The sequence below is a fragment of the Phalacrocorax carbo genome, chromosome 4 (genome assembly GCF_963921805.1).
Source record: "Phalacrocorax carbo chromosome 4, bPhaCar2.1, whole genome shotgun sequence".
NCBI classification, from domain to species: domain Eukaryota; kingdom Metazoa; phylum Chordata; class Aves; order Suliformes; family Phalacrocoracidae; genus Phalacrocorax; species Phalacrocorax carbo.
Window position 1 is genome coordinate 84,461,369 of NC_087516.1, and position 25,552 is coordinate 84,486,920.

The 25,552-nt window shown below is 55.0% G+C and overlaps 1 long non-coding RNA gene across 2 annotated transcripts; it reads left to right on the top strand.

The window, feature by feature from the left end:
- The first annotated feature begins 260 nt into the window (after window positions 1-260).
- On the top strand, window positions 261-12,540 carry LOC135313218 (uncharacterized). 2 transcript variants are annotated; one of them, XR_010372862.1, is made up of 3 exons: window positions 261-800; window positions 1,879-2,033; window positions 12,201-12,540. It is a non-coding gene; the product is annotated as an uncharacterized LOC135313218 (long non-coding RNA). The 2 variants fall into 2 exon arrangements; XR_010372863.1 differs by having other exon boundaries at window positions 1,879-1,942.
- Window positions 12,541-25,552: the final 13,012 nt, after the last annotated feature.

Consider the following 25,552-nt stretch of genomic DNA (forward strand, 5'->3'; position numbering starts at 1 on the left):
GGTAAACATAAATTTTCAGGAGATTCAGGGTTGTGTGTGGCAAAACATGTCCCTCTGCTTTTGTGTCCTGCCGCACAAACGGCCGGCGGCAGGGCTCTTGTTCCCCGCTCTCGATATTGCCCCAGCAGGGCTGCGATATTTAGACCTAAGTGGGGATGGGTTTAGGAGTGGAAGGAGAGAGAACGCCTGTGTTCTGTAAGGGCTGTGAATGCTGACCCTTTGTCTCCGTCTGCTGCTTTTCCCGTGCGGGTGATGAAGCTGTTTTACTTTTCTCTGTTGTTCCTGGTCTAAATAGTTGCAAGGCTGTCGCCGCTGTGGGTGTGCAATTTGTGTTGCTGTGTTTCTGTGGAGTCCTAGCCACGGCTCGCTTCTAGTGTGGCCAAGGGTCAAGGTAGGGCTTTCAGCTTAAAGCTTCAGAAGCGCTGCGCGCTGAGATGGGTGTAGGTGACACTGCTGTTGCGCCTGCAGCTGTGCTCGCAGGGATGCTGGGCGGCTCCGCATCAGACCGGCGAGGTGCGCGTGGACCTCCGTCGGGCTGCGCCCTGGGTGCGCGAGCGTGCCGTGTGTTTGCTGTTCCGGCTTGTACGTGCGAGGGCTTAACGTTTGATTTAACGCATTTCCTTTAACGGCAGGCTGTAGTTGGGCTCTAGACGGTATTCCTACGTGGGCGCAAGAGCTGTGGAATGGTTAAGCTGTTGCTGTGCCTCCAGGTGACTTGTTCAGTAACACTGTTTTTCCAGGTGCAGATGGATGAGTCGTGCAGGGCAACGGAGGAGAGCCCAGGGGAGCGCTGTAAGAAGGTGAGTCTGTGTGTAGTACTGGAGGGAAGATGTGACTGATGGCTATAGGGCTCCATTATGGGTTTTACTCTTTTTTTTTTTTGTGATCTGAGGGCACTAAGTGATGAGCCGAGCGTGATCTGGGCCCTGGAGGTGAGTCAGGCAAGGTGACGGGTGCTTGGTGGGCTGGAGTAGGTGTTCTTTTTCAGGTTATTCAGGATTTTTTTTCCCTTGTCTTCACTTTCCCATCCCAATTTGGGGCCGATTCCCTCAAACGGGGACTTCCCCCTGTGGGGCTGCTTATGCAGCCTGGGAGCTGCTGCCTGGGCACAAAAATACCTCAAACCCCCTGACTCTGGGTCTGCAATGGGGGGTGAAAATACAGGAAGAATTCTGGTGGAAAGAAAACAACTTGGGGCTTCTGGGAAAGCCAACTCAGCTGGATTTGTGCAGCTGGAAAGGAAAAAAAGGGTGGTGGTGGGGAAGGAACAACCACCTAAAAGAACCCACCAACCATTCTCATGCACAAAACCGAAAGTGAAAATGACCATTTTTTGTAGGGTAAAAGCACAAAAAGTCCCCACAGAACTCAGTAGTTTGGAAAAGCAACCCCAATTATTACATTATGTAAAGAAGGCAGGGGAAAAAAAAGAAAACCAAAACAAAACCCTATCACAACCCTGATGCCACATGCCTACAAGCAGTTCCTGGGGCTTATTCTGCGGGGGTGGGGGACCCAACCTTGTTCCCCAGGTTTGCTGTGCTGCTTCTCCTCCCTCGGGCATGGGGGGGGCGGGCAGTGGCATGGACAGTAGCAAGCACCAGATTTTTTTAAGCAGTCGAGAGGAAAGGACTGAAATGCTCGAGACGCTTTGCTGTTTGGTGCAGAGGCAATGAACAGTGCTGCTGGGGCTGCGAGGCGGAAAGGTGCAGAGGAATAGAAGCTCTGTGGATGCAGCCAAGTTACGGTTTCTGGATGGTATTAATCGAGAAGAGTAATTCAGATAATGCTGCTGCCCAGCGACCAGAGTTGGGTACTGAGCCCGGGAGCCGCGCACGCACGGTGGCGTCCCTGTGATCCGCATTGCTCTCTCCGCAGGTGACAGCCCTGCGATGCTGCGGTGCCTGCGAGGTGATGCCGCCGTGCTCGTTGCTGCTTCCTGGTAAGGAAAGGCCTCCTCCGCTCCTGCTGCAGCGTGGTGGTGTGTCGGACACGATTCCCTGTGTCGGGTGAGGCCTAGGGCTGCCGGTGAGGTGAGCGAGCCCCTTTGGTGGGTGCCGGGGTGTCTCCTTGTGTGCCTGCACTACCGGGGCTGGTGGGATGGGAAGCTTCAAACGACCTGCCGAGGCAGGCTTCTGGTATGCTAAAGGCGAGCGGGTGAGGGCAGCCCCAGGAGTTACCCGGGAGCTGATAGAAGGGAAGAGGGAAAGGAGGAGGAGGAGGATGACCTTTTCCCCCTGCCCAGGGTGCAGAAGATAGCCGACTCCCCAGCTCACCAGAGCTCCCCCTCAGCCTCCCCTGGCCCCCCTTGCCCCGTGCTCCTGCCCCCAGCTCCGGCACGAGCGAGCTAGGCTACGTGCCTAGGAAGCCTCATCTCGTAAGAGCTGTGAGACACCCTTGTATTCTCTTCAGGTGCAGGACGGCCTAGAGTCTGGAGCTGCAGAAGAGGCAGGGCGGAGAGGAGGGGAAAGAAGCATCTGAACGGCTAAATTGTGCCAGCAGCGCTGAGAGCGAGAGTCGCGGTGAGTCCTGGGCCACTGGGGCCCCGTTGCCTCTCTTGTGCGTCCTGGGCCCTCCCTGTCTCTCCCCTGGCCCCCTCTCTTTCCTTACCTGCTGCAAAATGGTTTTTTTTTTTTTTTTGGCGCCCCCCCGCCCCTTCTTTCTCCATCTCGCTCTGAGTGGCTCCCTGCCTCCCCGTCTTTTCAGGCCTCCCTCTCTCTGTCCTGTAGCCTGTGGCTACTTGTTCTTTCTCCGCCTCTCTCTGCCTGGCTCTGGCTCCGTTTTTATTTTTTTATTCCTCCTGCTCTGTCCTGTAGCCTGTCGGTATTGTGTCTTTCTCTGGCCCTCTTGGTCTGACTCCGTGTGTTACCGAAAAACGCGGTAAAATCGGAAATATCTATTCAACACCAATCTAGTATTAAAGAGCAGGCGTTCTTTATTCACGGCGCCGGATGCACGGGGGATCGCTCCTCCTGGCGTGCGTACCTCACACACCTTTCCCGTAGAATTTGTAGATCAAAATTTTACGTATTCATACATATTCATTATCGTCCTGTCTACTGATCGGTACAAACTGGCTCGTTCCGTATGTAAATCGCTGCGCAGGCTCGGTGGTGGTCCGTGAGTCGGTGGTCGCAATCTCGCCCTGCCAGAATTGCCTTTTACCTTCTTGGCTCTTAATCTTGGCAGTCTTGGCTAGTTTTCTCAGTGCGCTACACGAAACCGCGTTTTGTCATCCTTTTCTGACAGAAGCACGTTGTCTGTTGTTCTGCTGACATTAACGATCGCCTAGGGACTAAAATGCAGATCGACAGATGCGCTGATTCGTACGCTCCGTGTTCCCGTAATGGAACACCGTCTCTGGTTGGTTGATTTCATCGCTTTGGTTACATTTCCCCCCTTTGGAAGTTTTGAAATAATCATTTTCTCAATACTTCCATCTTAGATCAATAATATTCCACTATGTCAGTTCAGTGTTTGGTTCATCTTCTCAAAATTTTCACTTGATTGTGGTCTCTAGGGCATATGCAGGTTCCATTTTATACCCAAAATTTTATTAATTTGTTGAACTACCTCTGCAAAAAAATGTGGTCCTCTCTCAGAGGACATTCCTGTTGGCACTCTAAATCTTGGTATTATTTCTTTCAGCAACATCTTAACTACTACTCTAGCTGCTTTGGTGCAGCACGAGAAAGCTTCTGGCCAACTAGAAAATTTGTCCATCAGCACTAACAAATACTGCTATATCTATTTTGTCTGGGTAACTCAGAAAACTTAATTTGCTAATAATTTCCGGGAGAATTTTTTGTTTTGTTACTCCTAAAGGTGGTTTCCTTTGGTTCAGGGGATTATTTCTAGGACAGATTGGACACTTAGCTACCATGGGTTTAACTGTTCTTGTCATGCCTACACACGCTACAGATGCTTTTAAACTCAAAACCGTAGCATCTACACCCTAATGTGTTTGCTCATGCTTTTCTTTTGCAAGTTCTGTCATAACTTGTGGGGTTGTTATTATTATTACTTGTTTTTCTGGTGTTACCTACCATCTCTGTGTTTTGCGATGCTTCCAATTGTTCTGCTAATTGCTCATCCAATTTATTATAATAATCTCGGTTTCAACTTTGGAATTCCGATCTGTTTTACTGGTACTAGTGCAAGGATACCTTGCTCTGCAGTCCTCTTTGCAGCTTTATCTGTCAATCGTTTGCTTATGTTTACAGCCGTCTGGCCGAATCGATGAGCTTTGCAACGCTTTACCGCCACTTCTTTTGGTTTCTGCACGTCTTCCGGAAGTTGGAGAATGTCTTCTTTATGCTGTATCAATGATTCTTGGGCTGATGGCAGTCCTTTTTCCTTCCCAGTAGCTCCATGATCGTGGATCACACCAAATGCATGTTTGGAATCAGTCTAGATATTTATCCTTCGTCCTTCTGCCATTCGCAGAGCTCGCTTCAACGCTACCAATACTGCTTTCTGTGCTGAGGTGTTTGCAGGCAGCACCCCTGACTCCATTCCCTCGGCGGTGATAACGACAGCATATCCGGCCATTCTCTTCTCGCCCAGAGCTGCTTCCATCTGTAAACAACTCCAGATCAGGATTTTCCCAGAGGTTTGTGTCTCAGGCCTGGTCTGCTGGAATAGACTTGTTCAATAGTTAGCAAGCGATCGTGTTCGAAATTGTCCGTAAGGTTTTCTGTTGTTAAAAACATACAGGATTCAGTATAGCAGTAGTCTTCGATTCCACATGGTCTTGTTCTAACAGAACAACTTGATATTTCAACATTCTGCTAAGGGATAGCCAACGACCCCCCTTTTGTTCTAAAACAGTCACCGCTATGTGCGGGACACATACTGTCATCTTTTGTCCCATTGTTAACTTTGGGGCTTCCTGGATCGGCAGCGCTGCTGTTGCTACTGCCCGTAAACATCCAGGCCATCTTTTACTCACGTGGTCGAGTTGTTTGGAGAAGTAGCCCACGGGTCTCTTCCAGGTTCCCAGTCGCTGTGTCAGCACTCCAAGGGCTAAATGTTGTCTTTCGTGGACAAACAACTCAAAAGGTTTAGCGAAATCGGGTAGGCCTAATGCAGGGGCCATCACTGAGGCTCTTTTCAGTTCTTTGAATGCCGTTTGGCATCCGGGCGTCCAGGTTAAATATTTATCCTTTGATTCTTTCAGTGCCTCATATAATGGTTTTACATACAGTCTGTAGTTCAGAATCCAGAGCTGACGCTATTTCACTATTTTCAGAAAAGCTCTCAGTTCCTTCGGGCCGCTAGGTTCGGGAATTTGACAAATAGTTTCTTTCTTTTCACTTTCTAATTGTCTTTGTCTCTGAGATATTTCGAATCCTAAATAAATGGCTGTTGCTTCTCCTATTTGGGTTTTGTTTCTGGAAACTCCGCATCTTCCTTGGCCCAGAAAATTTAAAAATTTCAAAACATTATTCTTTACTTTCTGCCACTATCAGAATGTCGTCTGCATTCTGTAACAATATGCCTCTCCCTGGGTTCTGTTTTTTCTATACATTTCTATATTTCTAATTTTTTTTCTTGCCAGCTGAGTCCCAAATATCGTAGGACTAATTTTAAATCCTTGTGGAAGTACGGTCCATGTTAGCTGTGTCTTCCATTCTGTGGTGGGGCTTTCCCATTCCAAAGCAAATAGGCTTTGACTTTTTATGCCTGGAGGTATGCAAAAGAAGGCATCCTTCAAATCTAGTACAGTAAACCATTTATGCTCCTCCTTTAAAAGAGGTCAGTAAAGTGTATGGATTAGCTACTACCGGATGTAGATCTTGGACCACCTGAGATATAGCCCTTAAATCGTGAACCAGCTAATACTCTTTGCCTCTAGATTTCTTTACTGGCGGCACAGGAGTACTATATTCTGATTCACATTCTATTAAGAGCTCATATTCTGAAAAAAATTTATAATTAACTTCTCTAATCCTTTTCGAGCCTCTCGCTTAATACGGTATTGTTTTTGTCTTACCGGCTTGGCTCCAGGCTTTAAGGTTACTTTTACCGGCTCTGCCCGCTTAGGTCGCTCCGGAGCTCCGCTCGCTCAAACCAAAGGAATTACTACGTTTTCCACTTCTTCGGGAACCTGTTCCTCCCTGGAGGAATCCTGTAACATAAACGCTCTCGCCTCTGTGGCTTTTGATTCTGTTCTGGTATTAGTAATTTAATCTCTCCATCTTTAAAAGTTACTTGAGCATCTAATTTACTTAATAGATCTCATCATAACAGAGGCAGTGGACATTCAGGCATATACAGAAACCGGTGAGTTGCCCATTGCTTCTCCAATTTAAACTTTAATGGCTCTAAGAAAGGCTAATTTTTCTTTGCCCTGTCGCACTAACAACACCTACTGGTTTATGATCAACTTTCTCTTTACGTGTATTCAATACCAAAGAAGTGGCTCCCGTATCTACCAAAAATTCTATTTCTTCATTCCCTAGCTTCAGTGTAACCAGGTGTTCAGCTAGGGTTGATTCCTCTGGTCTCCTTCATGCCAAGCTACTTCAAGCATTTTACCCAGATCTCTGGATTCAGGTTCTTCTAGTTTCTGAAGGTTTTTTTACTCCCCCCCCCCCTCCCCCCCATCTGGGGCTGATTGTCTTATGAATATAGAGACCAACTGAATTGCTTTTTCTGTTTTTTTCTGGGTTCAAATGAGTATATTTTCTGGTGGTCACCTTCAGCCTTTCCATAAAGGCTGAAGGGGGGGACTCCTTTAATTCTTGTCTCACTTAATAAATGGGTCAAAATTTATGGCTTTTGGCATTGCATGTCTTACTCCAAATAAAATCTGTCTCTGACATCTAGTCAACATTCCCCTGGGTCCTGGCTGATTAGGGTCCCACTCGGGATTTGTAGATGGAAAATTCTTATTCGTTGTTCTCTGTAAATTCCTGTTAGCATGTGCTCCCTGCACCTGCCTTCTGGCTGTATTCAATACTATTTTCTTGTCAGTTCCATCAAGTGAAGTATCCAGTATCACAAGTAGAGCAACACTTCAAGTTCTCACCACATTTTCCTCTTTTCAGAAACATTGCCGTAGAATCCTGTGGACATATCTCACGCTGTTTCTGCCACTCTGGATGATTCCACAGTGTAAAGAACAAATCAACATATGCCACTTCTTCCCATTTGCCTTCCCTTTTTACAAAACAACATTAATTGCAAGATGGTATGATATTGCAATGTCTCCTGTTCTGGCCATTCGTGCCCACCTTCCAATTGATACGTTGGGCACCAATGATTGCAATATTCAATTAATGGTTTCCGAGTTAGTGGGTCATCACCCCCGATGTCTTTCCAGTGCTTCAAAGTACATCCCAAAGGTGTTCTCTGTGGGATAGGTTTCTTACTCAGAAATGCTCCCATCTCCCAGTCGACTAGCAGTTGTGATAGTGCACTATCACAAATAGTAGTCAGAGGGACTCCAACCCCCGTTAGAGGTCTCACTGGGAATCCGCCACTGGGATCTGTAGCCCCCTGCTAGATATCCCTGGAGACTTCAACCCCCTGTTGAAGACCCCCCTACCCTCGGGTCCCGCTCCACAGGCTTTCGCCTAGCAGAGACTTACCAACCGAGGTACCTCTTGGCCCCAACCCTGCGTGGCTTTCGCCGCGCCTTATGGGCAGGCCTGTGGGACTCAAACCCACTATCCTATCCTATGTGGGAAGCTAACGCCACATATTACTCTACCTAAGTTTCTTCTTAAACGAATGCCTTGTTTACTTCAGTCCAGGGGATCTTTCTCAGAATTCTCTGGCCTGGGGATCGGAAGCTCTCCCCAAGAATTCCTTGGGGCTGGCTGCAGGTCCCACGGTCCCGCGGATCCGTCGAGATTCAAAAGCAGGTTCCCATCTGGGGTGCCAAAACTGTTACCAAAAAACGCGGTAAAATCGGAAATATCTATTCAACACCAATCTAGTATTAAAGAGCAGGCGTTCTTTATTCACGGCGCCAGATGCACGGGGGATCGCTCCTCCTGGCGTGCGTACCTCACACACCTTTCCCGTAGAATTTGTAGATCAAAATTTTACGTATTCATACATATTCATTATCGTCCTGTCTACTGATCGGTACAAACTGGCTCGTTCCGTATGTAAATCACTGCGCAGGCTCGGTGGTGGTCCGTGAGTCGGTGGTCGCGATCTCCCCCTGCCAGAATTGCCTTTTACCTTCTTGGCTCTTAATCTTGGCAGTCTTGGCTAGTTTTCTCAGTGCGCTACACGAAACCGCGTTTTGTCATCCTTTTCTGACAGAAGCACGTTGTCTGTTGTTCTGCTGACATTAACGATCGCCTAGGGACTAAAATGCAGATCGACAGATGCGCTGATTCGTACGCTCCGTGTTCCCGTAATGGAACACCGTCTCTGGTTGGTTGACTTCATCGCTTTGGTTACACCTGTTCCTGTTGTTCAGTTTCTTCTTTTTTGGCTTTGTGTGATTCTCTCTGTGATCCTGTTTTTCTCTGCCTCGCTTTTCCCAGCTCCCCGTCCCTCACTTTGAATACCCGTTATCCTTCACCAGCTCACTCTCCCTTGGTTGCCATCCCCGTTTCTGAGTTCCTCCTGCTTTGCCACGTAGCCCGTGACTTTTTTCTTAATCTCTCTCTGTCTGCCTCAACGCTCCCGCCGCGCTTTTTAGTTCGTCTGCTCTGCTCTGTACCCTGCTACTGTTCTTGCCTTTCTGAGTTCTTCTCTGTCCAGCTCCCTTTCCCTATTCTCGAATTCCTGTTCTTCCTGCACCCGCCGCTGTTCCCTGTGATCTCCGTCTCTCTCTGTCCAGCTCCCTGTCCCTAGGTTTTAATTCCTGCCTCTGCCCGCCGTAGCCCGTCTAGATTTTTCTCTCGGCCTCTCTCTCTGTCCGGCTCCCCCTCTCTGTGTTCTAATTCCACGTTCTCTGTCACGTAGACCCGTGCTGTTTGTTTGTCCTCATCTCTCTCTGTCCAGCTCCTTGCTGCTATGTTTTATTTCTTCCCTCTCTGTCTGTCTTTGTAGCCCATTGCCGTTGTGTGGTTTGTTTTTTTTTTTTTCCTACTTGTTTCTTCATGTGTCTCTGTCTGCCTCCCAGTGCCTGATCTTTAATTCCTCCTTCCCTGTAGGCTGCTGTTCCTTTTCTCCATTCTACATTGTGTTCTCTTTGGTCTCCTGTTCTTATTCATCGATTCCCTCCTCGCCGCCCTGTGGCCTGTCCCCATTTTATTGTTGCGCCTCTCTCCCTCTCTCTGGCTTCTTGCCCCTGTTTTGAAAATTCCTCCCTCTCTTCTCTCTTCCCTGTTGGCCGTGTGATCTTCAGCCTTTCTCCATCTCTTTCTGCCCAGCTCTCTGTGTCTATTCATTAATTCTTCCCTCTCTGCCCTGTAGCCTGTAGCTTTTGTCCTTTCTCCATCTTGCTGTCTCTGGCTTCCCCATGACCCTGTTTTAGAATTGTTTCTCCCTCCTTTCTGTACGCATTGCGATTCCTTTTGCTCCCCATCTCCCTTTGTTTTGGGTGTTTTTTTGTTGTTGTTTTTCTGGCTCCCTGTCCCTAATTCTTAATTCTCTGCCTTCTCATGCTCTGTACCACGTAGCCCCATGGTTTGTTTTGTGGTGTTCCCTCCCCGGCCCCTTCCCTCCGTTGTTGGCTGTCTCGGCTCCCTGTCCCCGTGGCTTCATTCTTCCCTCTCTGCCCTGTTCTTGTCGCTTGTCTTGTCTGTCTCCATCGCGCTCGGTCCAGCTTCCTGCCCCTATTCTTCTTTCCTCCCTCGCTGTCGTGCTGCCTGCCCCAGGTTCTTTGTGCGTCTCCAGCCTGCTCCTCTTCCTTCTTTGTTGGTCTGTGTCCTGCTCTTCCCCTCTCTCTGCTGCCTCTCTTCCCCTCTCTCTGCTGCCTCTCTTCCCCTCTCTCTGCTGCCTCTCTTCCCCTCTCTCTGCTGCCTCTCTTCCCCTCTCTCTGCTGCCTCTCTTCCCCTCTCTCTGCTGCCTCTCTTCCCCTCTCTCTGCTGCTTGTATCTCCACCTCCGTCAGGCTCCCTGTCCTTCTCTGGCCGTCCTGTTCCCTGCCTCGTGCCTTCTCACTACACGCACACACGCCCCCCCGCCCCCGTCCAGCCGGCTGCCGCTCTTCTCTTCTCTCTTCCTACTGTCCTGTGCCCTGCTCCTCACCTTTGGTGGCCTCCCCCTCTGCCCAGCAGCCCGTCGCTCCAGTAGCCAGGCGACGGACGGTCCCTTCCCTGCCAAACGCGGACAAGCACGTGCCGTGGTTTAGCCCCAGCTGGCAACTCTGCACCAGGGAGCTGCTTGCTCGCTCCACCCTCAGTGGGCTGGGGGAGAGAGCTGGAAGGGTAAAAGTGAGAAAAATCATGGGTTGAGATCAAGACTGTTTAATAGGTAAAGCAAAAGCTGTGCGTGGAAGCAAAGCAAGGAATTAATTCACTCCTCCTTTTCGGCGGGCAGGTGTTGAGCCACCTCTGGGAAAGCAGGGCTCTGTCATGTGTCATGGTTACTTAGGGAGAGAAATGCCGTAGCCCCCCCCCCCCCCCAAGGACTCCCCCTTCTTCCCCCAGCTGCGTGTGCTGAGCATGATGTCAAATGGTATGGAATATCCCTTTGGTCAGTTAGCTGGGAAAGCTTTCCCAGCTGTCCCAGCCTACTTGCTGGTGGGGCACTGAGAGAACCAGAAGAGGCCCTGACTGTGGAAGCAGTGCTCAGCAAGAACCAAAACATCTCTACATTATTAACGGTGTTTTGAGCATAAATCCAAAACGTATCCCTTCCTAGCTACTGTGGAGAAAATGAGCACTATCCCAGCCACCACCAGCTCCGTGCGGCTGCGGCAACGGCGGCCGAGGTGGCCTTGGGGCAGGGGGAGCGTTGGGGACCCTGAGCCACGAATCGCTCCTGGGACTTGTTACGTGCGCGCCTGCACAAACACCTGCCCTCTCCTTTGGCCTGAGGGCTGCGTTTGCGCTCCCTTGGCGTGGGGCAAGGGGCTGTGACGGAGCCCAGGGGAGGAGGTGGTGCACTGTGGGGGTGAGGGGAGGGGGCCCCCCGTTGCTGCTGCGCCTCAGCTGTGGGCGGGGTCTGGCTGGAGGAGCCCCAGGTGCGGGCAGTGGGGCTGGCGGTGCCGGCTCCTCCCTGGAAAAGGGGTGGTGCCCTGCTCCGGGGGGCCAGTGTGAGCCGAGGGCGGAGCGGAGCGGAGCTGTGGCCGAGCGTCAGCGGGCTGCGAGTGTAGCGAGGGAGGAGGTGAGCGGGGGCTGGGTGGTGGGCCGCTGCGTGCCGGGTCAAGCCCCGAGGAGGGCTGCGGCGGGGCAGCGGCGGGTCGGAGCGGGCGGTGGGGAGAGCGAGGCTGTGCTGAGGGCTCGGTGGGGCTTCCGGGTGCATCGGCGGGAGGGACGGTGCCCCGCAGGGTGAGAGAGCGGGGAGGGCGGGCTCGCGGCGGGCCGGGAGCTGTGGTGGTGTGTCTGCCGGCTGGGCGGGCGGCCATGTTGTGGCGCAGAGCATGCCGGGAGCTGTAGTCCTTGTGGCTGGGGGCTGCCGGGCGGCCGTGTTGTGGCGCAGAGCATGGCGGGAGCTGTAGTCCTTGTGGCGGGGGGCTGCCGGGCGGCCGTGTTGTGGCGCAGAGCGTGCCGGGAGCTGTAGTCCTGGCGCAGTGGCTGCCGGCCCTGTCACGTGGCTCGCCGGGGCGTGGCGGGAGGCGCGGTGTTCCGGCGCTCGGGTGCCGGGCGGCCGTGCCGCGTACGGTAGGCGCGGTGTATTTTTGGGGTTGGATTCGTGTTGATTTCTGGGGGCTTCCAGGTGCGGCCGCTCCCCGAGAAGCGGTGAGTTCCCCGGGAGCTGACAGAAGGGAAGAGGGAAAGGAGGAGGACCTTTTCCCCCTGCCCAGGGCGCAGACGATGGCCGCCGCCTCCCCGGCTCACCGGAGCTCCCGCTCAGCCTCCCCTGGCCCCCCCCTTGCCCCGTGCGCCTGCCCGCAGCCCCGGCACCTCCCCTGAAGCGTGCTGCGTAGCCCTTGGCCGCCCCCAGGCCCTGTCGTGAAGGCAGCGAGCCGGCCCTCGAGCGCACTGGATTCCCCCTCGGCGCAGGGGCCCTTAGCAGTAGCGCGGGGAAGGGGCGGTGTGTCCAGAAGCCCCTGCGCAAGGAGGGGCTTTGGCCAGGGTCGATCGACGGTAATGACGGTCGCTGTTTCTTCTTTCCCTCTCGCAGAGACCGTGCTGAGGACGTGGTTGTCTGTCCTTCCCCCGGGGATGCCGTTGACTGCGGCCGTCTCAGGCTTGCGTGGCTTCTCTCTGCCCGGCGTTGCCATCCTCGCAGCGCGGGGGCGAAAAGGGACACACAGAGCCCTTCCCGGCTGTGGACAGGAGCTGCCTCGGCTGAAGCTGGAGACGCCAACGAAAGGTAAAGCAGAAGAAACTGAAGGCGCTCTGGCTGCCAGCTGCCTTCCTGCCGCAGGCAAGAGAGAGCCTGTCCCTGCAGGTGAGGGAGGGAGGATCCCCCTTCGTAGCCCGCAGCGGGCCAGGCCACCAACGTGCACCGCAGGGTCTGTACGCGTAACCGGGAGTTGGGTACGGGCGTGTAGTGCACGAGCGAGCTAGGCCACGTGCCTAGGAAGCCTCATCTCGTAAGAGCGGTAAGACACCCGTGTATCCTCTTTAGGTGCAGGACGGCCTAGAGTCTGGAGCTGCAGAAGAGGCAGGGCGGAGAGGAGGGGAAAGAAGCATCTGAACGGCTAAATTGTGCCAGCAGCGCTGAGAGCGAGAGTCGCGGTGAGTCCTGGGCCACTGGGGCCCCGTTGCCTCTCTTGTGCATCCTGGGCCCTCCCTGTCTCTCCCCTGGCCCCCTCTCTTTCCTTACCTGCTGCAAAATGTTTTTTTTTTTTTTTTTGGCGCCCCCCCGCCCCTTCTTTCTCCATCTTGCTCTGAGTGGCTCCCTGCCTCCCCGTCTTTTTGGTCCTCCCTCTCTCTGTCCTGTAGCCTGTGGCTACTTGTTTTTTCTCCGCCTCTCTCTGCCTGGCTCTGGCTCCGTTTTTATTTTTTTATTCCTCCTGCTCTGTCCTGTAGCCTGTCGGTATTTTGTCTTTCTCTGGCCCTCTTGGTCTGACTCCGTGTGTTACCGAAAAACGCGGTAAAATCGGAAACAACTCCTCAACGCCGATTTAGTATTAAAGAGCAGGCGTTCTTTATTCACGGCGCCGGATGCACGGGGGATTGCTCCTCCTGGCGTGCGTACCTCACACACCTTTCCCGTAGAATTTGTAGATCAAAATTTTACGTATTCATACATATTCATTATCGTCCTGTCTACTGATCGGTACAAACTGGCTCGTTCCGTATGTAAATCACTGCGCAGGCTCGGTGGTGGTCCGTGAGTCGGTGGTCGCGATCTCCCCCTGCCAGAATTGCCTTTTACCTTCTTGGCTCTTAATCTTGGCAGTCTTGGCTAGTTTTCTCAGTGCGCTACACGAAACCGCGTTTTGTCATCCTTTTCTGACAGAAGCACGTTGTCTGTTGTTCTGCTGACATTAACGATCGCCTAGGGACTAAAATGCAGATCGACAGATGCGCTGATTCGTACGCTCCGTGTTCCCGTAATGGAACACCGTCTCTGGTTGGTTGACTTCATCGCTTTGGTTACACCTGTTCCTGTTGTTCAGTTTCTTCTTTTTTGGCTTTGTGTGATTCTCTCTGTGATCCTGTTTTTCTCTGCCTCGCTTTTCCCAGCTCCCCGTCCCTCACTTTGAATACCCGTTATCCTTCACCAGCTCACTCTCCCTTGGTTGCCATCCCCGTTTCTGAGTTCCTCCTGCTTTGCCACGTAGCCCGTGACTTTTTTCTTAATCTCTCTCTGTCTGCCTCAACGCTCCCGCCGCGCTTTTTAGTTCGTCTGCTCTGCTCTGTACCCTGCTACTGTTCTTGCCTTTCTGAGTTCTTCTCTGTCCAGCTCCCTTTCCCTATTCTCGAATTCCTGTTCTTCCTGCACCCGCCGCTGTTCCCTGTGATCTCCGTCTCTCTCTGTCCAGCTCCCTGTCCCTAGGTTTTAATTCCTGCCTCTGCCCGCCGTAGCCCGTCTAGATTTTTCTCTCGGCCTCTCTCTCTGTCCGGCTCCCCCTCTCTGTGTTCTAATTCCACGTTCTCTGTCACGTAGACCCGTGCTGTTTGTTTGTCCTCATCTCTCTCTGTCCAGCTCCTTGCTGCTATGTTTTATTTCTTCCCTCTCTGTCTGTCTTTGTAGCCCATTGCCGTTGTGTGGTTTGTTTTTTTTTTTTTCCTACTTGTTTCTTCATGTGTCTCTGTCTGCCTCCCAGTGCCTGATCTTTAATTCCTCCTTCCCTGTAGGCTGCTGTTCCTTTTCTCCATTCTACATTGTGTTCTCTTTGGTCTCCTGTTCTTATTCATCGATTCCCTCCTCGCCGCCCTGTGGCTTGTCCCCATTTTATTGTTGCGCCTCTCTCCCTCTCTCTGGCTTCTTGCCCCTGTTTTGAAAATTCCTCCCTCTCTTCTCTCTTCCCTGTTGGCCGTGTGATCTTCAGCCTTTCTCCATCTCTTTCTGCCCAGCTCTCTGTGTCTATTCATTAATTCTTCCCTCTCTGCCCTGTAGCCTGTAGCTTTTGTCCTTTCTCCATCTTGCTGTCTCTGGCTTCCCCATGACCCTGTTTTAGAATTGTTTCTCTCTCCTTTCTGTACGCATTGCGATTCCTTTTGCTCCCCATCTCCCTTTGTTTTGGGTGTTTTTTTGTTGTTGTTTTTCTGGCTCCCTGTCCCTAATTCTTAATTCTCTGCCTTCTCATGCTCTGTACCACGTAGCCCCATGGTTTGTTTTGTGGTGTTCCCTCCCCGGCCCCTTCCCTCCGTTGTTGGCTGTCTCGGCTCCCTGTCCCCGTGGCTTCATTCTTCCCTCTCTGCCCTGTTCTTGTCGCTTGTCTTGTCTGTCTCCATCGCGCTCGGTCCAGCTTCCTGCCCCTATTCTTCTTTCCTCCCTCGCTGTCGTGCTGCCTGCCCCAGGTTCTTTGTGCGTCTCCAGCCTGCTCCTCTTCCTTCTTTGTTGGTCTGTGTCCTGCTCTTCCCCTCTCTCTGCTGCCTCTCTTCCCCTCTCTCTGCTGCCTCTCTTCCCCTCTCTCTGCTGCCTCTCTTCCCCTCTCTCTGCTGCTTGTATCTCCACCTCCGTCAGGCTCCCTGTCCTTCTCTGGCCGTCCTGTTCCCTGCCTCGTGCCTTCTCACTACACGCACACACGCCCCCCCGCCCCCGTCCAGCCGGCTGCCGCTCTTCTCTTCTCTCTTCCTACTGTCCTGTGCCCTGCTCCTCACCTTTGGTGGCCTCCCCCTCTGCCCAGCAGCCCGTCGCTCCAGTAGCCAGGCGACGGACGGTCCCTTCCCTGCCAAACGCGGACAAGCACGTGCCGTGGTTTAGCCCCAGCTGGCAACTCTGCACCAGGGAGCTGCTTGCTCGCTCCACCCTCAGTGGGCTGGGGGAGAGAGCTGGAAGGGTAAAAGTGAGAAAAATCATGGGTTGAGATCAAGACTGTTTAATAGGTAAAGCAAAAGCTGTGCGTGGAAGCAAAGCAAGGAATTAATTCACTCCTCCTTTTCGGCGGGCAGGTGTTGAGCCACCTCTGGGAAAGCAGGGCTCTGTCATGTGTCATGGTTACTTAGGGAGAGAAATGCCGTAGCCCCCCCCCCCCCCCCAAGGACTCCCCCTTCTTCCCCCAGCTGCGTGTGCTGAGCATGATGTCAAATGGTATGGAATATCCCTTTGGTCAGTTAGCTGGGAAAGCTTTCCCAGCTGTCCCAGCCTACTTGCTGGTGGGGCACTGAGAGAACCAGAAGAGGCCCTGACTGTGGAAGCAGTGCTCAGCAAGAACCAAAACATCTCTACATTATTAACGGTGTTTTGAGCATAAATCCAAAACGTATCCCTTCCTAGCTACTGTGGAGAAAATGAGCACTATCCCAGCCACCACCAGCTCCGTGCGGCTGCGGCAACGGCGGCCGAGGTGGCCTTGGGGCAGGGGGAGCGTTGGGGACCCTGAGCCACGAATCGCTCCTGGGACTTGTTACGTGCGCGCCTGCACAAACACCTGCCCTCTCCTTTGGCCTGAGGGCTGCGTTTGCGCTCCCTTGGCGTGGGGCAAGGGGCTGTGACGGAGCCCAGGGGAGGAGGTGGTGCACTGTGGGGGTGAGGGGAGGGGGCCCCCCGTTGCTGCTGCGCCTCAGCTGTGGGCGGGGTCTGGCTGGAGGAGCCCCAGGTGCGGGCAGTGGGGCTGCCGGTGCCGGCTCCTCCCTGGAAAAGGGGTGGTGCCCTGCTCCGGGGGGCCAGTGTGAGCCGAGGGCGGAGCGGAGCGGAGCTGTGGCCGAGCGTCAGCGGGCTGCGAGTGTAGCGAGGGAGGAGGTGAGCGGGGGCTGGGTGGTGGGCCGCTGCGTGCCGGGTCAAGCCCCGAGGAGGGCTGCGGCGGGGCAGCGGCGGGTCGGAGCGGGCGGTGGGGAGAGCGAGGCTGTGCTGAGGGCTCGGTGGGGCTTCCGGGTGCATCGGCGGGAGGGACGGTGCCCCGCAGGGTGAGAGAGCGGGGAGGGCGGGCTCGCGGCGGGCCGGGAGCTGTGGTGGTGTGTCTGCCGGCTGGGCGGGCGGCCATGTTGTGGCGCAGAGCATGCCGGGAGCTGTAGTCCTTGTGGCTGGGGGCTGCCGGGCGGCCGTGTTGTGGCGCAGAGCATGGCGGGAGCTGTAGTCCTTGTGGCGGGGGGCTGCCGGGCGGCCGTGTTGTGGCGCAGAGCGTGCCGGGAGCTGTAGTCCTGGCGCAGTGGCTGCCGGCCCTGTCACGTGGCTCGCCGGGGCGTGGCGGGAGGCGCGGTGTTCCGGCGCTCGGGTGCCGGGCGGCCGTGCCGCGTACGGTACGCGCGGTGTATTTTTGGGGTTGGATTCGTGTTGATTTCTGGGGGCTTCCAGGTGCGGCCGCTCCCCGAGAAGCGGTGAGTTCCCCGGGAGCTGACAGAAGGGAAGAGGGAAAGGAGGAGGACCTTTTCCCCCTGCCCAGGGCGCAGACGATGGCCGCCGCCTCCCCGGCTCACCGGAGCTCCCGCTCAGCCTCCCCTGGCCCCCCCCTTGCCCCGTGCGCCTGCCCGCAGCCCCGGCACCTCCCCTGAAGCGTGCTGCGTAGCCCTTGGCCGCCCCCAGGCCCTGTCGTGAAGGCAGCGAGCCGGCCCTCGAGCGCACTGGATTCCCCCTCGGCGCAGGGGCCCTTAGCAGTAGCGCGGGGAAGGGGCGGTGTGTCCAGAAGCCCCTGCGCAAGGAGGGGCTTTGGCCAGGGTCGATCGACGGTAATGACGGTCGCTGTTTCTTCTTTCCCTCTCGCAGAGACCGTGCTGAGGACGTGGTTGTCTGTCCTTCCCCCGGGGATGCCGTTGACTGCGGCCGTCTCAGGCTTGCGTGGCTTCTCTCTGCCCGGCGTTGCCATCCTCGCAGCGCGGGGGCGAAAAGGGACACACAGAGCCCTTCCCGGCTGTGGACAGGAGCTGCCTCGGCTGAAGCTGGAGACGCCAACGAAAGGTAAAGCAGAAGAAACTGAAGGCGCTCTGGCTGCCAGCTGCCTTCCTGCCGCAGGCAAGAGAGAGCCTGTCCCTGCAGGTGAGGGAGGGAGGATCCCCCTTCGTAGCCCGCAGCGGGCCAGGCCACCAACGTGCACCGCAGGGTCTGTACGCGTAACCGGGAGTTGGGTACGGGCGTGTAGTGCACGAGCGAGCTAGGCCACGTGCCTAGGAAGCCTCATCTCGTAAGAGCGGTAAGACACCCGTGTATCCTCTTTAGGTGCAGGACGGCCTAGAGTCTGGAGCTGCAGAAGAGGCAGGGCGGAGAGGAGGGGAAAGAAGCATCTGAACGGCTAAATTGTGCCAGCAGCGCTGAGAGCGAGAGTCGCGGTGAGTCCTGGGCCACTGGGGCCCCGTTGCCTCTCTTGTGCATCCTGGGCCCTCCCTGTCTCTCCCCTGGCCCCCTCTCTTTCCTTACCTGCTGCAAAATGTTTTTTTTTTTTTTTTTGGCGCCCCCCCGCCCCTTCTTTCTCCATCTTGCTCTGAGTGGCTCCCTGCCTCCCCGTCTTTTTGGTCCTCCCTCTCTCTGTCCTGTAGCCTGTGGCTACTTGTTTTTTCTCCGCCTCTCTCTGCCTGGCTCTGGCTCCGTTTTTATTTTTTTATTCCTCCTGCTCTGTCCTGTAGCCTGTCGGTATTTTGTCTTTCTCTGGCCCTCTTGGTCTGACTCCGTGTGTTACCGAAAAACGCGGTAAAATCGGAAACAACTCCTCAACGCCGATTTAGTATTAAAGAGCAGGCGTTCTTTATTCACGGCGCCGGATGCACGGGGGATTGCTCCTCCTGGCGTGCGTACCTCACACACCTTTCCCGTAGAATTTGTAGATCAAAATTTTACGTATTCATACATATTCATTATCGTCCTGTCTACTGATCGGTACAAACTGGCTCGTTCCGTATGTAAATCACTGCGCAGGCTCGGTGGTGGTCCGTGAGTCGGTGGTCGCGATCTCCCCCTGCCAGAATTGCCTTTTACCTTCTTGGCTCTTAATCTTGGCAGTCTTGGCTAGTTTTCTCAGTGCGCTACACGAAACCGCGTTTTGTCATCCTTTTCTGACAGAAGCACGTTGTCTGTTGTTCTGCTGACATTAACGATCGCCTAGGGACTAAAATGCAGATCGACAGATGCGCTGATTCGTACGCTCCGTGTTCCCGTAATGGAACACCGTCTCTGGTTGGTTGACTTCATCGCTTTGGTTACACCTGTTCCTGTTGTTCAGTTTCTTCTTTTTTGGCTTTGTGTGATTCTCTCTGTGATCCTGTTTTTCTCTGCCTCGCTTTTCCCAGCTCCCCGTCCCTCACTTTGAATACCCGTTATCCTTCACCAGCTCACTCTCCCTTGGTTGCCATCCCCGTTTCTGAGTTCCTCCTGCTTTGCCACGTAGCCCGTGACTTTTTTCTTAATCTCTCTCTGTCTGCCTCAACGCTCCCGCCGCGCTTTTTAGTTCGTCTGCTCTGCTCTGTACCCTGCTACTGTTCTTGCCTTTCTGAGTTCTTCTCTGTCCAGCTCCCTTTCCCTATTCTCGAATTCCTGTTCTTCCTGCACCCGCCGCTGTTCCCTGTGATCTCCGTCTCTCTCTGTCCAGCTCCCTGTCCCTAGGTTTTAATTCCTGCCTCTGCCCGCCGTAGCCCGTCTAGATTTTTCTCTCGGCCTCTCTCTCTGTCCGGCTCCCCCTCTCTGTGTTCTAATTCCACGTTCTCTGTCACGTAGACCCGTGCTGTTTGTTTGTCCTCATCTCTCTCTGTCCAGCTCCTTGCTGCTATGTTTTATTTCTTCCCTCTCTGTCTGTCTTTGTAGCCCATTGCCGTTGTGTGGTTTGTTTTTTTTTTTTTCCTACTTGTTTCTTCATGTGTCTCTGTCTGCCTCCCAGTGCCTGATCTTTAATTCCTCCTTCCCTGTAGGCTGCTGTTCCTTTTCTCCATTCTACATTGTGTTCTCTTTGGTCTCCTGTTCTTATTCATCGATTCCCTCCTCGCCGCCCTGTGGCTTGTCCCCATTTTATTGTTGCGCCTCTCTCCCTCTCTCTGGCTTCTTGCCCCTGTTTTGAAAATTCCTCCCTCTCTTCTCTCTTCCCTGTTGGCCGTGTGATCTTCAGCCTTTCTCCATCTCTTTCTGCCCAGCTCTCTGTGTCTATTCATTAATTCTTCCCTCTCTGCCCTGTAGCCTGTAGCTTTTGTCCTTTCTCCATCTTGCTGTCTCTGGCTTCCCCATGACCCTGTTTTAGAATTGTTTCTCTCTCCTTTCTGTACGCATTGCGATTCCTTTTGCTCCCCATCTCCCTTTGTTTTGGGTGTTTTTTTGTTGTTGTTTTTCTGGCTCCCTGTCCCTAATTCTTAATTCTCTGCCTTCTCATGCTCTGTACCACGTAGCCCCATGGTTTGTTTTGTGGTGTTCCCTCCCCGGCCCCTTCCCTCCGTTGTTGGCTGTCTCGGCTCCCTGTCCCCGTGGCTTCATTCTTCCCTCTCTGCCCTGTTCTTGTCGCTTGTCTTGTCTGTCTCCATCGCGCTCGGTCCAGCTTCCTGCCCCTATTCTTCTTTCCTCCCTCGCTGTCGTGCTGCCTGCCCCAGGTTCTTTGTGCGTCTCCAGCCTGCTCCTCTTCCTTCTTTGTTGGTCTGTGTCCTGCTCTTCCCCTCTCTCTGCTGCCTCTCTTCCCCTCTCTCTGCTGCCTCTCTTCCCCTCTCTCTGCTGCCTCTCTTCCCCTCTCTCTGCTGCTTGTATCTCCACCTCCGTCAGGCTCCCTGTCCTTCTCTGGCCGTCCTGTTCCCTGCCTCGTGCCTTCTCACTACACGCACACACGCCCCCCCGCCCCCGTCCAGCCGGCTGCCGCTCTTCTCTTCTCTCTTCCTACTGTCCTGTGCCCTGCTCCTCACCTTTGGTGGCCTCCCCCTCTGCCCAGCAGCCCGTCGCTCCAGTAGCCAGGCGACGGACGGTCCCTTCCCTGCCAAACGCGGACAAGCACGTGCCGTGGTTTAGCCCCAGCTGGCAACTCTGCACCAGGGAGCTGCTTGCTCGCTCCACCCTCAGTGGGCTGGGGGAGAGAGCTGGAAGGGTAAAAGTGAGAAAAATCATGGGTTGAGATCAAGACTGTTTAATAGGTAAAGCAAAAGCTGTGCGTGGAAGCAAAGCAAGGAATTAATTCACTCCTCCTTTTCGGCGGGCAGGTGTTGAGCCACCTCTGGGAAAGCAGGGCTCTGTCATGTGTCATGGTTACTTAGGGAGAGAAATGCCGTAGCCCCCCCCCCCCCCAAGGACTCCCCCTTCTTCCCCCAGCTGCGTGTGCTGAGCATGATGTCAAATGGTATGGAATATCCCTTTGGTCAGTTAGCTGGGAAAGCTTTCCCAGCTGTCCCAGCCTACTTGCTGGTGGGGCACTGAGAGAACCAGAAGAGGCCCTGACTGTGGAAGCAGTGCTCAGCAAGAACCAAAACATCTCTACATTATTAACGGTGTTTTGAGCATAAATCCAAAACGTATCCCTTCCTAGCTACTGTGGAGAAAATGAGCACTATCCCAGCCACCACCAGCTCCGTGCGGCTGCGGCAACGGCGGCCGAGGTGGCCTTGGGGCAGGGGGAGCGTTGGGGACCCTGAGCCACGAATCGCTCCTGGGACTTGTTACGTGCGCGCCTGCACCAACACCTGCCCTCTCCTTTGGCCTGAGGGCTGCGTTTGCGCTCCCTTGGCGTGGGGCAAGGGGCTGTGACGGAGCCCAGGGGAGGAGGTGGTGCACTGTGGGGGTGAGGGGAGGGGGCCCCCCGTTGCTGCTGCGCCTCAGCTGTGGGCGGGGTCTGGCTGGAGGAGCCCCAGGTGCGGGCAGTGGGGCTGCCGGTGCCGGCTCCTCCCTGGAAAAGGGGTGGTGCCCTGCTCCGGGGGGCCAGTGCGAGCCGAGGGCGGAGCGGAGCGGAGCTGTGGCCGAGCGTCAGCGGGCTGCGAGTGTAGCGAGGGGGGAGGTGAGCGGGGGCTGGGTGGGGGGCCGCTGCGTGCCGGGTCAAGCCCCGAGGAGGGCTGCGGCGGGGCAGCGCCGGGTCGGAGCGGGCGGTGGGGAGAGCGAGGCTGTGCTGAGGGCTCGGTGGGGCTTCCGGGTGCATCGGCGGGAGGGACGGTGCCCCGCAGGGTGAGAGAGCGGGGAGGGCGGGCTCGCGGCGTGGCGGGAGCTGTGGTGGTGTGTCTGCCGGCTGGGCGGGCGGCCATGTTGTGGCGCAGAGCGTGCCGGGAGCTGTAGTCGTTGTGGCGGGGGGCTGCCGGGCGGCCGTGTTGTGGCGCAGAGCATGGCGGGAGCTGTAGTCCTTGTGGCGGCTGGGCGGGCGGCCGTGTTGTGGCGCAGAGCATGCCGGGAGCTGTAGTCCTGGCGCAGTGGCTGCCGGCCCTGTCACGTGGCTCGCCGGGGCGTGGCGGGAGGCGCGGTGTTCCGGCGCTCGGGTGCCGGGCGGCCGTGCCGCGTACGGTAGGCGCGGTGTATTTTTGGGGTTGGATTCGTGTTGATTTCTGGGGGCTTCCAGGTGCGGCCGCTCCCCGAGAAGCGGTGAGTTCCCCGGGAGCTGACAGAAGGGAAGAGGGAAAGGAGGAGGACCTTTTCCCCCTGCCCAGGGCGCAGACGATGGCCGCCGCCTCCCCGGCTCACCGGAGCTCCCGCTCAGCCTCCCCTGGCCCCCCCCTTGCCCCGTGCGCCTGCCCGCAGCCCCGGCACCTCCCCTGAAGCGTGCTGCGTAGCCCTTGGCCGCCCCCAGGCCCTGTCGTGAAGGCAGCGAGCCGGCCCTCGAGCGCACTGGATTCCCCCTCGGCGCAGGGGCCCTTAGCAGTAGCGCGGGGAAGGGGCGGTGTGTCCAGAAGCCCCTGCGCAAGGAGGGGCTTTGGCCAGGGTCGATCGACGGTAATGACGGTCGCTGTTTCTTCTTTCCCTCTCGCAGAGACCGTGCTGAGGACGTGGTTGTCTGTCCTTCCCCCGGGGATGCCGTTGACTGCGGCCGTCTCAGGCTTGCGTGGCTTCTCTCTGCCCGGCGTTGCCATCCTCGCAGCGCGGGGGCGAAAAGGGACACACAGAGCCCTTCCCGGCTGTGGACAGGAGCTGCCTCGGCTGAAGCTGGAGACGCCAACGAAAGGTAAAGCAGAAGAAACTGAAGGCGCTCTGGCTGCCAGCTGCCTTCCTGCCGCAGGCAAGAGAGAGCCTGTCCCTGCAGGTGAGGGAGGGAGGATCCCCCTTCGTAGCCCGCAGCGGGCCAGGCCACCAACGTGCACCGCAGGGTCTGTACGCGTAACCGGGAGTTGGGTACGGGCGTGTAGTGCACGAGCGAGCTAGGCCACGTGCCTAGGAAGCCTCATCTCGTAAGAGCGGTAAGACACCCGTGTATCCTCTTTAGGTGCAGGACGGCCTAGAGTCTGGAGCTGCAGAAGAGGCAGGGCGGAGAGGAGGGGAAAGAAGCATCTGAACGGCTAAATTGTGCCAGCAGCGCTGAGAGCGAGAGTCGCGGTGAGTCCTGGGCCACTGGGGCCCCGTTGCCTCTCTTGTGCATCCTGGGCCCTCCCTGTCTCTCCCCTGGCCCCCTCTCTTTCCTTACCTGCTGCAAAATGGTTTTTTTTTTTTTTTTGGCGCCCCCCCGCCCCTTCTTTCTCCATCTTGCTCTGAGTGGCTCCCTGCCTCCCCGTCTTTTTGGTCCTCCCTCTCTCTGTCCTGTAGCCTGTGGCTACTTGTTTTTTCTCCGCCTCTCTCTGCCTGGCTCTGGCTCCGTTTTTATTTTTTTATTCCTCCTGCTCTGTCCTGTAGCCTGTCGGTATTTTGTCTTTCTCTGGCCCTCTTGGTCTGACTCCGTGTGTTACCGAAAAACGCGGTAAAATCGGAAACAACTCCTCAACGCCGATTTAGTATTAAAGAGCAGGCGTTCTTTATTCACGGCGCCGGATGCACGGGGGATTGCTCCTCCTGGCGTGCGTACCTCACACACCTTTCCCGTAGAATTTGTAGATCAAAATTTTACGTATTCATACATATTCATTATCGTCCTGTCTACTGATCGGTACAAACTGGCTCGTTCCGTATGTAAATCACTGCGCAGGCTCGGTGGTGGTCCGTGAGTCGGTGGTCGCGATCTCCCCCTGCCAGAATTGCCTTTTACCTTCTTGGCTCTTAATCTTGGCAGTCTTGGCTAGTTTTCTCAGTGCGCTACACGAAACCGCGTTTTGTCATCCTTTTCTGACAGAAGCACGTTGTCTGTTGTTCTGCTGACATTAACGATCGCCTAGGGACTAAAATGCAGATCGACAGATGCGCTGATTCGTACGCTCCGTGTTCCCGTAATGGAACACCGTCTCTAGTTGGTTGACTTCATCGCTTTGGTTACACCTGTTCCTGTTGTTCAGTTTCTTCTTTTTTGGCTTTGTGTGATTCTCTCTGTGATCCTGTTTTTCTCTGCCTCGCTTTTCCCAGCTCCCCGTCCCTCACTTTGAATACCCGTTATCCTTCACCAGCTCACTCTCCCTTGGTTGCCATCCCCGTTTCTGAGTTCCTCCTGCTTTGCCACGTAGCCCGTGACTTTTTTCTTAATCTCTCTCTGTCTGCCTCAACGCTCCCGCCGCGCTTTTTAGTTCGTCTGCTCTGCTCTGTACCCTGCTACTGTTCTTGCCTTTCTGAGTTCTTCTCTGTCCAGCTCCCTTTCCCTATTCTCGAATTCCTGTTCTTCCTGCACCCGCCGCTGTTCCCTGTGATCTCCGTCTCTCTCTGTCCAGCTCCCTGTCCCTAGGTTTTAATTCCTGCCTCTGCCCGCCGTAGCCCGTCTAGATTTTTCTCTCGGCCTCTCTCTCTGTCCGGCTCCCCCTCTCTGTGTTCTAATTCCACGTTCTCTGTCACGTAGACCCGTGCTGTTTGTTTGTCCTCATCTCTCTCTGTCCAGCTCCTTGCTGCTATGTTTTATTTCTTCCCTCTCTGTCTGTCTTTGTAGCCCATTGCCGTTGTGTGGTTTGTTTTTTTTTTTTTCCTACTTGTTTCTTCATGTGTCTCTGTCTGCCTCCCAGTGCCTGATCTTTAATTCCTCCTTCCCTGTAGGCTGCTGTTCCTTTTCTCCATTCTACATTGTGTTCTCTTTGGTCTCCTGTTCTTATTCATCGATTCCCTCCTCGCCGCCCTGTGGCTTGTCCCCATTTTATTGTTGCGCCTCTCTCCCTCTCTCTGGCTTCTTGCCCCTGTTTTGAAAATTCCTCCCTCTCTTCTCTCTTCCCTGTTGGCCGTGTGATCTTCAGCCTTTCTCCATCTCTTTCTGCCCAGCTCTCTGTGTCTATTCATTAATTCTTCCCTCTCTGCCCTGTAGCCTGTAGCTTTTGTCCTTTCTCCATCTTGCTGTCTCTGGCTTCCCCATGACCCTGTTTTAGAATTGTTTCTCTCTCCTTTCTGTACGCATTGCGATTCCTTTTGCTCCCCATCTCCCTTTGTTTTGGGTGTTTTTTTGTTGTTGTTTTTCTGGCTCCCTGTCCCTAATTCTTAATTCTCTGCCTTCTCATGCTCTGTACCACGTAGCCCCATGGTTTGTTTTGTGGTGTTCCCTCCCCGGCCCCTTCCCTCCGTTGTTGGCTGTCTCGGCTCCCTGTCCCCGTGGCTTCATTCTTCCCTCTCTGCCCTGTTCTTGTCGCTTGTCTTGTCTGTCTCCATCGCGCTCGGTCCAGCTTCCTGCCCCTATTCTTCTTTCCTCCCTCGCTGTCGTGCTGCCTGCCCCAGGTTCTTTGTGCGTCTCCAGCCTGCTCCTCTTCCTTCTTTGTTGGTCTGTGTCCTGCTCTTCCCCTCTCTCTGCTGCCTCTCTTCCCCTCTCTCTGCTGCCTCTCTTCCCCTCTCTCTGCTGCCTCTCTTCCCCTCTCTCTGCTGCTTGTATCTCCACCTCCGTCAGGCTCCCTGTCCTTCTCTGGCCGTCCTGTTCCCTGCCTCGTGCCTTCTCACTACACGCACACACGCCCCCCCGCCCCCGTCCAGCCGGCTGCCGCTCTTCTCTTCTCTCTTCCTACTGT